Genomic DNA, 14,282 nt, shown 5'->3' with positions numbered 1-14,282 from the left:
TGACGTCTCTTAATAGCCTTTCACCTTTCGCACTTTCAGCATGGTATCTACCATAGAGCCATGAGATGTAAACATGGTATCTACTAGGGATGCACCGAACATTCGGCCACCGAATGTATTCGGCCGAATATCGCAAAATAAAGCACATTCGGTATTCGGCCGAATGTGTGAAAACACCGAATGTTTACCACCGAATAGTGGCCGTGTTTTGATGACGCAATACAATTAAATATAACTCTCAACAGGCGCGCGGCGCGAGGCGACGCGCTTTCAAAACTGGCTGCATTCATAAATTCACTCAGGAAATCCGATCAGCACTCGTGGAATGCCTCTCGTCCAATCAAATGACTCGGTTTCTCTATGACGTCGGGTCCAGTGTGCGCTCCAGCGCTCTCAGAGCGACTTTACGAACGCAACCTTACACTCATCTAGCTAGTTAGCTTAGCAGTCGTAGCGGAAGAAGCAGAGTTGTTGCCTTGTTGAAAACATATTCAGACTCCCAGCTGTTCTACACGAGTTTATGACATGCAGCTGTATCATGCGGTGGTTTCTATGCAAACCAGAGACTATAAAAACAAAAGATATTCATTCTGAAATAACATCAACTATTATCCTAACACTCAGGTGGACTCAATTCAACTTGTTGAATGACTTGTTGAAGACATTTAGCATTTGACCTAATTTTAAGAGTGACAAAGGGTCTGAATACTTATGTACATGAGGTATTTCTGTATTTACATTTTAATACATTTGCAAACATTAAAAAACGTTTTTACTTAGATTATGGGTTACTGTGTGTGGATTGATGGCAAATCTATTCAAAAATGTGAAAAAAGTGAAGGGGTCTAAATACTTTCTGAAGCCTATGTAGAGACAAATCATGAATATCATTAACTTGAACCCTGGAAAGCAGTAGAGATTAAATCCCACGATAATTAGTTATAATAAGTTATATATAAAAGTTATTTTTTTTCAATCTCAATTTCTTTCTTTGAGAAGCATGAATAAAAAGCAACATGTATTTAGTTTATGCAATGATAAAATTAAAAACTGCCGATACACATTCGGTATTCGGTATTCGGTATTCGGCCAAGTGTTTCCTTAAATTCGGCTTCGGCCTCGGCCAAGAATTTTCATTTCGGTGCATCCCTAGTATCTACCATAGAGCCATGAGATGTAGACATGGTATCTACCATAGAGCCATGAAATGTAAACATGGTATTTACCATAGAGCCATTAATTAATTTTTAAATTAATTTTGTCATTTAGCAGACGCTTTTATCCAAAGCGACTTACAATTACGAATTACAGGGACATTCCCCCTGGAGTAACTGAGGGCTAAGTGCCTTACCCAAGGGCACACTAGTAGTGGTGTGGCTTCAGGCGGGATTTGAACTCATAACCTTCCGATCCCAAGTCCAACTCACTATCCACTAGACCACCACTACACCTATAGCCATGAGATGTAGACATGGTATCTACCATACAGCCATGAGATGTAGACATGTGATCTACCATAGAGCCATGAGATGTAAACATGGTATCTACCAGTGTTTCCCCTACCATTGCCTTGGGGGGGCGGGCCGCCCCCCCAACGGAACCCCCGCCCCCCCAAGAAAGAGGAATTATTACGGACGTAGACACCAAACATCTGACAAGTAGGCTAAAATATCAGCTTTTTAAAAATGCACCCAACCCGAATCTGGCGAGTAGCAAGCCCATGGGCTCGTTGGTAACGTTAGTCCGGCAGTAGTCTCGCATAGCCAAACCTATCTCCACACAAGATTGTGCGCGAGTGTGCGCGCGACGCGAGAGAGTTTTTGCAGGGTGAGATGTCTGCAGATGGAAAGTAAGCAAGTTGAAACGTTAGCAAATATAATTGCTGAGTGTTCTAACAGAGCAAGTTGGTTCAAATTGGTCGTTATTATTGTGACTAGAAAGTGTCTGATTAAAGTTCCATGGTATGTAAAATAGTGTCAAAGAACTAGCAAGCTAACTAGCTTACTCAGAGGTGATTAGATGAGCTAGTCTGCTGCACACATGCCAGCTAAAGAGCTAACTGGATGCCCTTTATTATTTTACTTAAAGTAGATATACAGTACTATCTTTCTTATTCTGCTAGAATTGGGCTCCATGGTAATACCATATTGGCATATTTACAGTACATGGACAGTGGATTGAAGCATTGGAAATGTCTGTTTTTTTATAGTTGGACATACAAATTTTTTTCAGGTGAGAGAGTAAAGTCAAAATGACATTATCTGACTGCCTTACCCACAGCAATCCAATATTCAATTATAATTATGTTATAAATTGATATGGATCAATTTATACCTCTTGTTAGATTATAAATACTCTGGTTGTTATGTTTGCCTTTTGGTTGACAGTAAAAGAGGGAGAGAGGAGGATAGAGAGGGAGAAAAGGAGAGAGAGCAGGATGGTGCACCAGAGAGAGAGAGCGAGCAAGAACAAGGTGAGAAAGTTGACAGGTAGTCAAGACCACATAAGTAAGTAGCCTTGAGAACCGATGGTTCTCGAGCCTAACGGCCCATAGGTCTGTTTCCGTAGCGTGAGGCGACTTAATGTACAAGTTAGTACAACCCCTGGACATGACGCTGGTATGTCGCAGGGTCTTACCCCCTGGGTGGGGGGGGGTCGATGCCACGGTCCATGCCACCCCCCCAAGGCAGCAAACCTAGGGGAAACACTGTCTACCATAGAGCTAGGAGATGTAAACATGGTATCTACCATAGAGCCATGAGATGTAAACATGGTAACTACCCTAACCCTCCGATTCCTGGGGATGCACATGCGGGATGACCTGACCTGGAAGGACAACACAAAAGACACCATCAAGAGGGCACAACAGCGGCTATACACCCTGAGAGTCCTCAGGAAGGAACACAGCAAGCAGGAGATACTGGTGACCTTCTACCGCGGCTCAGTGGAGAGCATCCTCACCTACGGCATCTGCAACTGGTTCTCCAGCTGCACAACAGCGGAGAGAAATGCGCTACAGAGAGTCGTGAGAACAGCACAGAAGATCACCGGCGCCCCCCTCCCCTCTCTGGAAGAGCTGTACAACACACGCTGTCTCAGGAAGGCCTCCAAGATCTCCAGGGACCCGACCCACCCTGGGTACGTACACTTTACCAGGCTGCCCTCGAAAAGGCGGTTCAGGACCCTGGCCGCTAAGACAAACAGACTGAAGAACAGCTTCTACCACAGGGCCGTCCAGGCCCTGAACACAGCAAAGACCTAAGTTCTGGGCCCTGGACAGTCTGGACGGATTGATGGCAGCTGCTGGCCTGAAAAAATCACGTGTAGTGCTGAGGCACAAACATGTACATTTCAAGCCTGCAAACTGTGACACTTTAAACAAATGTGAAATAATACTATTGTGCAATATGACAACCCTAGTCGTCTATCTGTACAGTATAGTACAGTGGATAGTGTACATAGCCTTTATTTATGTAAACCAGCTCCTTCCCTTCTTGTGATTTTTTAAAAAGTGATTTTTTTTTCCCCCTTTCCTAACACCAGGGGAGCCACCCCTCCTAAATTTCGTTGTTTGGTACCTGTACTGTAGCAATGACAATAAAGTCCAAGTCCATTCATTCATTCATTCATAGAGCCATGAGATGTAAACATGCTATCTACCATAGAGCCATGAGATGTAGACATGGTATCTACCATAGAGCCATGAGATGTAGACATGGTATCTACCATAGAGCCATGAGATGTAGACATGTGATCTACCATAGAGTCAGGAGATGTAAACATGGTATCTACCATAGAGCCATGAGATGTAGACATGTGATCTACCATAGAGCCATGAGATGGAAACATGGTATCTACCATAGAGCCTTGAGATGTAGACATGTGATCTACCATAGAGTCATGAGATGGAAACATGGTATCTACCATAGAGCCATGAGATGGAAACATGGGATCTACCATAGAGCCTTGAGATGTAGACATGTGATCTACCATAGAGTCAGGAGATGGAAACATGGTATCTACCATAGAGCCATGAGATGGAAACATGGGATCTACCATAGAGCCATGAGATGTAAACATGGTTTCTACCATAGAGCCATGAGATGGAAACATGGTATCTACCATAGAGCCATGAGATGTAGACATCGTATCTACCATAGAGCCATGAGATGTAAAAATGGTTTCTACCATAGAGCCATGAGATGGAAACATGGTATCTACCATAGAGCCTTGAGATGTAAACATGGTATCTACCATAGAGCCTTGAGATGTAAAGATGGTATCTACCATAGAGCCATGAGATGGAAACACTGCTATTGCTACTAGTGTAGGAATATGCGTGTTTTGTTTGTCTCAAATAGCAGTGTTTACATCGCTTCATTAGGACAAAACAGAGATAATTGTATTCGGTGCACCTGACAAATGATTGAAAGTCAGTGCAAAACTTGATTCTCTCTCTAAACTAAAAAACAGGTCAGAAATATTAGTGTAATTCTAGACTCTAAACTTCAACAGCCACATGAACTCCAGTGTTTCCTCTATATGCATGTATTGGTGGCGGGCCGCCACGAATGAATTTCCTCCGCCACTAATTGATTCAGTCCACTAAAAAATAAAAAAAATAAAAAAAATCCACCTCTGAACATTTTAGCTGATTAAAATATATCTGATCCTAGATCAGCGCTATAATGGATGTTGACTAAAAGTGCACCTAAATCCACGCCCATCTCTCTCTAACCGCTTATCCAAAATCAGATTAATGACATTAAACATTCAGTTGACGACGTGACACAAGGGCTACTCCTGATTGGTCTAAATGTGAACCATCTAAAACAGGGGTGGGGAACCTCCGGCCTCCGGGCCGTATAAGGCCCGCGAGACCGTTTGATCCGGCCTACGAGGCAATTAATAAAAATAAACAAAAGCAACATTAGAAATACAACACAAAAAAAATTCTCCAGCGAGCGATTATTTTTCCTATAAAACACGTTTTTATAATAAAAAATAAAAATGTATGAAATAAAATACCCGTGACGTTCAGGGTCAGTGACGGACAGCTGTCTATCTGTCTGTGTCACGTTCATGGTCACGTGCGTAACGTAATGTGTCATTGCGTGATAATCTCCTGTCATCGCTTAATTCAGAAAGTAATCAGAATGCAAACATGGCTGTCAAGAAAAGAAAGGTAGATGCAGAATGTCGCGCTTTCCAAGACAAATGGACAAACAATTATTTATTTGTTGAGGTAAAAGGCAAGCCAGTATGCCTTGTGTGTCAGGAGGCGCTCGCGGTTATGAAAAAGGCGAACCTTGAACGTCATTACAACTCAAAACATGCTAACCTGGACAACTTGAAAGGACAAATACGCTTGGATAAAGTTAACGCTCTCCGTCGGAGTTTGGGTGCTCAACAAGCAGTCTTCACAAGACCACAATCTGACCGAGACAACGTTACGCATGCTAGTTTTGTGTTGAGTGAGCTAATCGCTAAGAAGCTGAGGCCGCATTCAGAAGGAGAATTTGTGAAGGGTTGCAGCGTCGCAAAGGTGTACTCTTCATAAAATGTAATATATAATATAAATATACTCTTCAAGTTTGGAGAATTTATGGGCAGTCTTAAAGTCTCCAGGCATTTGGAGAGAGGTTCCAGGACGTGAAAAGTAAGCAAAGGGAACTGAACATATTTGCCACGCCATTTAATGTGGAACCAGCTGATGTGCCTGACAACCTACAACTCGAAATCATTGAGCTGCAAAGCAATGACGAGCTCAAAGCTAGGTACAACAACATCCCTCTGCTGGAGTTCTACAAACTGTACATGTACGTGCTGAGGATTTTCCCATTCTGAGGAGACATGCACTGAGGTTTGCGTCAGTGTTTGGCACCACCTACTGCTGTGAGCAGTTCTTTTCAAAACTGACTCTTGCAAAGACTCGGTTCCGCTCAAGACTGACTGACCCAAACCTGCAAAACCAGCTGCGAGTAGCATCATCATCATTACCAGCTGACACCAAACGCCTCGCCGAAGAGAAACAGTTCCAGCCATCGCATTAGGTGAGTCCGATATGTGTTCAATAATTTGTTTTAATTATTTAATTAATAATAAATCTGTGGTAACCAAGACCGTCTGTTTGTTTCCTAACCAAGCAGGTAGGCTACCCGGTGGCCGTGGCTGGAGCCTAATCAGGAGGACTCGGGACAGCTGACTGGGTGTCCTGGTTACAGCTTAAAAGGCGTTCCAGTCCACAAGCTCTCTCTCTCTCCTCCAGCACCATTATTCTATATTACACCGTACAACACCCTCCTCGCCATACTTTCCTGCATTCACTCAATTACACTACTGATACACTGATTCTCATACCCCATTGGATTATTGTTCAGTTTGGCATACCTTAGTTCTATTAAATTCTTGTTATTCTGATTATACATGGTGTGTGTGTGTGTCCCTTTTTGTTATGGTCCAGAGCCAGGCCGTAACAATGGCCCTTGAAGGATGTTCTAAAAATGTAAATGGCCCTTGACAGGAAAAAGGTTCCCCACCCCTGATCTAAAAGATACAAAAAGCTGATCTAGCTAGCTAGGTGCACAAATAAGATATCACGTTAAATAACTTCGAAAAATTAAACGAAAACAGCGACAGATGGATGGATTTTTCAAGAAAAAAGATGTCCCAGACACTTCAAACATTGCTGAAGCTAGCAGTGGCTATGAGCGATCTGAAACTGCATGGCTGGCAGGAGCAAAGGAGCTAGTTGGTGGATCAGCTAACAACGTTTATGGCGGGGTACCACCACCACCAGCTACAACTACAGCGGGAGAACAAGCAGCAGCTACTGTGCGCTGTGGTATGTACACCAACATGTATTACTTTCGTTTGTTACGTTTATTTGGACTTTGGATTTTAAGACCACTTTAATTCATGAAAAGGTCCAGAGTTTCTTGTTGCAAACGGAGGAAGGACAAACAACAGGTGCGTTGAAACCAACACCCAAGCATGCCAGGACGATGGCTAATTTGATAATTTTGACAGACATGATAGACATGATAGCCATCACATCTAGTTGAAAAACTGTCGCAAGTTGAAGAACTCGCGCAAGTTGGAAATACTCGGAAACTTTCGCCAAGTTGGACATACTTTTCCTGTTGTGTTTGAGACGGAGCCAGACTGCTCGTTTGGAAGGACATTGGATCCGTGAGTAACGTAAACCTTCAGAGCTGATGGATGGAAACCGGTATCACAAGTTTATATTCTGTATATATATATTTTTTTTTTGCCATCCTCCCTCTAGTTTTGGTTGAAATTAGGTCGTTGTTTTGAGCGCGCGTGCGCGTTTCATGCGCTATGCGCGCGGACAGGGCTCTCCGCCACAAATGTAAAAATTCCTGGAGGAAACACTGAACTCGATAACTAAATCAGCCTACTATCACCTGAAAAACATAACAAGAATGAGAGGTTTCATGTCCAAATAAGACCTTGAAAAAAACCTCATCCATGCATTTGTTTCGAGTAGACTTGATTATTGTAATGGTCTACTAATAGGCCTATCTAAAGGGGCTGTTCGTAAGCTGCAGCTCATCCAAAATGCAACTGCTAGGGTCCTAACAAAAAATAAGTTTGAACACATTACACAAATCCTGAGATCCCTACACTGGCTACCAGTCTCTCACAGAAAATGGTCTTGGACCAAAATACATCAGATCTCCTCCCACCCTATATTCCCGCAAGGCCCCTAAGGTCAGGTGAGACTAATCAGCTAATAATTCCAAGAGTAAAAACAAAACACGGTGCAGCAGCTTTCAGTCACGCTGCTGCATGCTCCTGGAACAAACTCCCTGAAGACATCAACAGGCCCAATCCCTAAACATATTTAAATCTAAGCTGAAAACCTTCATGTTTTGCAGCAGTTATGATTAAAGACTTCTATCAATGTCTTTTATCCATGAACTATTGTCTTATTAAATGTTTTATCTATTTACCTCTTATATTTGCTTTTATTCAGTCGTTTTTATTTTCTTGCTATGCTCCTCTTGCTGTATTTTTAAATAATGGATGTAAAGCACTTTGAATTGCCCGTTGTATGAAATGTGCCATACAAATAAACTTGCCTTGCCACTGGCAGCATTGATTTTACAGCAGTGCAATGACCCTCACCACTATACAACAAAAGACTTACCATCCGTGTCTTCAATCTCCACTTCTACTTCGACCTCTTGTTTCACCATCACTCCCTCCTCCCTCATTTCTTCTCCTCTGTCCTCTTCTTTCACCATCACACCCTTCTGCATTACAGCTGCACCTCCATCTTCTTCTTTCACCATCACTCTCTTCTCCTCCACTTCTTCTTTCACCATCACTCTCTTCTCCTCCACTTCTTCTTTCACCATCACTCTCTTCTCCTCCACTTCTTCTTTCACCATCACACCATTCCCCTCTACATCTTCTTCCTCCAGCTTCACTGCCACCATCTCTGGACCCCACTGTGTGATTTTCAGGGCTGGAGAACCACAGCCAGATCCGGGGGACTCTGTGGACTCTGGTTCATACATGGTTACATGAGCTGAAGAGGACCTGCAGCTAGAAACAATGGAGGCACAAACAGTGCAGAGTCAATTATAAATGACAGCCAACCAGTTCACTGAAAGCCCACCTAGACTGACAGGACATGTCCTGCAAATGCAATAATCTATGGATTACTGATTGTATTTCTTTGTAATTAAAGGGTCTGGAAAATAGACATTAAACGGTTCCAATTGTATTTTGTGTCCAAGAGAAAATGACAATAATCTTCTAGTTAGGCTCAACTTCCTGGTCAGACAGAGGCCTGTATGGGCGTGGACTTTGCACGCTTGACTGGCAGCTCCCTTTCAAGCAAGCTTGCTGCGTTATCATACATGACATTCATCTATTAGATGTGCTTATAGTTCTGCCCTTTAATTACCAACTGTTTAGCTGCTGCTGAAATGTACTGAGCTAATACAATGACTTGGCTAAGATTATAGTTATGCACCTGGCAGTATAATTCATCATATAAATTCAATGACCACCATTATAGGGCTGGGACGACGCGTCGACTTGCGTAATGTGCGTCGCAAATATATATATTTTTTAAATCTAGCTGCAATTGCGGCACTGCGCCAACGTGGTGGCGGGGGCGCTGTTTCGCAAATAAGTTAGCTTTCGTTTTTGCTAGCGAAATAGCTGATAGTATGTTGACTGCTCAAGGAGAATACATATTTGAAAGTACAGAATGCCTGAGAGCCTTATATTGCATTATATTACATTATATTTTGAATGGTCATCTGGTGCCTGAATATTGTGTTTTCCTTTACATAAATAATGACATTTCCACCATAAATTGATGCAGAAAGGGCACAAATTGGTGCATATCAATTCACCAGAATGCAAGAAGTGTTTGATGTTTAAGGACCCCCAGACAGCCCTGCTTCATGGGTCCCCCCCGATGTCAAACACCACTGGTACCACCTCCGCCTCATTTTGAGCCAGGAAAAACCCTGATGGCCATGTTGGCATTCAAGTTGGCTAAACATAGCAGTGAGTCTGCCCTGTGTCTGGGGCTGTTTGACAGAGGCAGTTACAGTAGTAGTAGTAGTAGTAGTAGTAGTAGTAGTAGTAGTAGTAGTAGTAGTAGTAGTAGTAGTAGTAGTAGTAGTAGTAGTAGTAGTAGCAGGTCGCCGAATTAAAGGTGTCTGTGTTTAATTGCGGGCCCACAGACAGCCCCCATACATCAGCTGATCATTTAAAGGGGCGGCCGTCTGAGTAATGTGCATGTCACACGCTGCTTTGTTTTATAAGAGCAGCAGCTATTACCCAGAGTGCTTTATAAAGACACTGTTAAACAGAGAGAGACAATACAGCCATTATTTTGGGGAAAATTAAGTGATACATTAATCGAAGAGTAAAAAATAAAAATCGTTAGACTAATCGCTAAATTTAATTGAAAAAATAATCGCTAGATTAATCGTTAGAAAAATAGTCGTTTGGGACAGCCCTACACCATTAGCATACTGTACACCTGGCACCCTATGGTGAATTATTGAACCAGGGTTCGACAGTAACGCTTGCCCGGAGTAAATACAAAATTCACCGGATTTGTTTGCGCGAGCCAGACAACGCTGCTGGATCCTGGATATTTTTACCTGTGTGCAGGAAGAACAACAGACGGCGCAGGCGCCAGACCAGACTAGATGATCGTGGAATGAAGATATTATTATTATGCCGTCTGTTGTTCTTCCTGCACACAGTTAAAAATATCCAGGACCAGCAACAAACCCGGCGATTTTTTTACTTGCTCCGGACAAGCGTTACTGTCGAACCCTGTGAACACAATAGGCTACTTGTGGACAGGATTCACAGCATGTGTATGACTTACTGATCAGTTGTACCACAATGGTGTTGTCCTCCTTTTCTGATTCGCTGCCGTATTTTCACAATATCCGCCATGTTTAGTTTCTTCCCACACTGGACGTAGCACTGGCGCATGTCGTCATGACCAGAACAAGCAGAAGCATCCATCATTGCCCAGATAGGGAGTTCACAGGGCAGGGAATCCTATGAATAAAGATGATCAAAATATTAAAACAAGAGTGAAGAAATTTAATCAAAACATATTTTATGTTATTTTTTTAGTAGAAGTGGAAAACAGTAGCCAAGCTATATGTAGGTCCATATACACATATATATATATATATATATGCATTTTGGACATTTTAGCTGTTTACCAAAACATATTCAAGTTACAGTTATAGAATGAATATGGCCTTAAAGTGCAGACTAAATACCCTCTTTAATTTGAGGGTATTCCTATCCAGATTGGAGGAAGGGTCTAGGAATTACAGCTCCTTAATATGTGGCCCCCTCTTTTTCAAGGGAAAACCAAAAGTTTAGCTTTTTCTGTGTTGACAACACAGCAAATAGGCTGATCATGCCATGATTTTCAAATACCATTTACAGGCCACAGGATAAGAGTGCAGACGAAATGAAAATAGCGAATGAAAGGTAAGAGATTACAGATTTGAATAGATCAAGTTTGTATTGTTACATTTAAAATATATAGGGGTGTAACGGTACAGACACATTTCAGTTTGTGGTTTTGAAGTCACGGTTCAGTACCTTTTCAGTACAGCAGTGTAAAAGTAAGTAAGTAAAGCTTTATTTACATAGCGCCTTTCGAACATGAAATGCAATCTTTTACTGAACAAAAAGTGCCATGGATAAGTGGTGGAAAGTGTTTGTGCTTGTTTATAAAGGGCTGGTAACATTTGCTGTCTGAAATGCGGACGAGAGGGAACTAGTAGGCCTACGTCATGTCATGAGTAATTCACTAGGGTAATGTTACAGAGTTGGCTGGTTAACTAGCCAAACAAAGCCACATCTATGAACATGATTGTATTTGATTGTAATGAATAAGTATGTAATAATGATCGTGTATCACTAACGCAGCTCTCAACTGACCATTGTATCTAGCAGCTCTCTGCTTCATTCATCAATCACTCCAACTCCTACCGTCAGGTCGGCGCCTCCGTTGTTGTTCAAGCTAGTGTCGCTTTCCCAGTCTTTGTGTAATAAGTGAACATGTTGTAATGTTTGCCCTCTGGCACAGTTATAAACTTAATAAATCACTCGTGTTGTCTTCAGTCTCAGCACTGTGTGCGTTTATTGATCCACCATTTTAGTTTCACGTCCCGTTTCACATCCCGTTCCCTGGTCTCGCGGGAATAGCTGACGTCTATCCTATGGCCAGCGGGGATGTATACTATTATGGTTTAAATAAAGACCTTTGTTTGTGAGGTCCAGTACTTTTGCCGTTTTAAAATTCAGGCTTTTACAATTGGAGTTGTTGTTTTGTTTTATGAGATGAAAACCCGTGCATCAAAAGAGCACGTAGGGATAGAGAGATGGTTGATCTCATCCACCTGCTTTATGCACTTCTCTGAACACCAACTGAAATTTACAGCTTCCATTCTCAATGGATGTCACTCATTCACTGACAGTGCTGTTAGGGACAGATACAATGCAAGGCCCTCAATGTTTTTAAAATAATAAACTGAGGAATGGTAAAAGTAACCACTCTTAACGACAACTATGGAGCCATCAAATGTGTGTGTTGATCCTGGTTTGACCGTTTGACTGTTTGTGTGTGTGTGTGTGTGTGTGTGTGTGTGTGTGTGTGTGTGTGTGTGTGTGTGTGTGTGTGTGTGCGCGTGTGTGTGTGTGTGTGTGTGCGTGTGTGTGTGTGCGTGTGTGTGTGTGTTTGCGTGCGTGCGTGCGTGTGTTTGTGTGTGCCTCCATGTTTTCTGAGTCTAAAATGTCCCTTTACGCTCACCCCAAGACTTGAATATGAAGGAACTGGACTTTTTCATTCAACACTATTCTAGGGATAAGGTTAGGTAAGGTGCTTTTGATAAGGTGCTTTTAGATGAAGTGCTTTTGCTAAGTAATCTAATGTTGTTGGGTGAAACAAGGAGAGTATTTGTGATGCTCACCAATAACTGAGGCTGTGAGCATTGCTGCCTTTTCATTTGTTTTTATTTCTGTTATTTGTTGTTATGTATGTTGATGTTTTTCTTCTTTGTTATATGTTCTGTGTGGACCCCAGGAAGGTGATGCTTTTCATCAGCTAATGGGGATCCTAATAAATCAAATCAGATCAAATTACTCACCAGGCCTGCTTGAAAAGTGTCTAAAAACAGGGATTTAACACACATAGGGCTATATTTTAACAGGCTAAAAAACTGCAGATGGTGGTGCAAGGGGATGTGTCTGAAATGTGAGTGCTATTTTTAAGGCTAGAGTTAGGGCTCTATTTTCACCCGGCACAAAACAGACGTAATTCCAAAAGCAGGTGTATTGGCACCTTGTGTCGGAGATACAGTAACAGGTGAAACCACCTGCGCTCAGGTGGGAGGAGTAGCTGTAATAGAGGTGTCGTCATGACAACAAGCAGGTCAAGTGCCATCAGGTGCGCTGAAAAACTCTGACCTTGAAAATAGCACACATACAGACACACCACCAGGGTCTGTGTTTGAGCTAAGACTGTTTTTATGGCATTGAAACAGAGCCAATAGTCTGATGATTGTGTGATTCTCACAACACAACCACAACCCCACCTGCATTAAGGAGCTTCATGACATTCATCAATACTGTTATCATCCCCTAGTGCTGAAAGACACATGTCAATACATCACAAGAAGTCACTGGTGTTTGTCCTTTCATCATGTTTAATGAGAAGTACAATACTACCTCTGCACCAGTGGCGGTTCTAGTATGTTTTAAATGGGATGGCAGAGGGGTGGCAAAGGATTTCTCGGGAAAGTGAGGGGGTCAAACATATACCATAATTTTAGTTTTAACTATTCGATGCCCCTTAGCCCCACACCACCGATTCACCAACCCACAATTACTTTTGAAATATACTGTAATACACTATTATTACACATGTAACTATCCTACACCCCATAGCCTATCCCCACACCACTACCCCACTCATTCACACATTATTAGTTTGGAATTACAATATTTACACTATCCTCTACCCCTCTGTTCCACACATACTCAATAAAACACATATTCAATAAAGCAACAAAGAAAATGTTTCTAACACACAAGAACCACAACTAGGCCATAATTTCACAGCAAAGAATTTATTGCACGATTATCCATTAACAACCACTAAATATCCACCCAATCCACACATATTACATCCTATCCTATACCCTTTAGCCAACCCTTTCACAAACACCCACAGTTTGGAATAGTTTGGAATTATAATACGCAATCATTACACATGTAATACCCTACACCCCTTAGCCACATCCACTAACCCACCCACAATTAGGTTGGAATTACAATATTTACACAATCATTACATGAAACTATCCTACACCCCTTAGCCCCACACCCCACCCATCCATATACCAACAATTAGTTTGGAATTATAATATATCCCTCAATCCCACACACCATCACCTCATCTAAGATCTTCAGACCAATTTAAGTCGGCGGTTATTGAATGAATGAATGAATGGTCTTTATTGTCATTGATATAGTACAGGTACCAAACAACGAAATTTGGGAGGGGGGGCTCCCCTGGTGCTAGGAAAAAAAACTAAAAATAAGAAGGGAAAAGAGCTGGTTTACATAAATAAAGGCTATGTACACTATCCACTATACTATACTATACAAATAAAACACTGTGCTGTACTCTATGCTATGCTATACCTATTCTAACATTTCCTATCTCTGAACCTTATGTACCCGAGGGT

The sequence above is a fragment of the Nansenia antarctica genome, assembly GCF_963989245.1.
Source record: "Nansenia antarctica genome assembly, chromosome: 8".
In the NCBI taxonomy this organism is placed as follows: Eukaryota; Metazoa; Chordata; class Actinopteri; order Argentiniformes; family Microstomatidae; genus Nansenia; species Nansenia antarctica.
Note: the sequence above shows the minus strand (reverse complement) of the source record.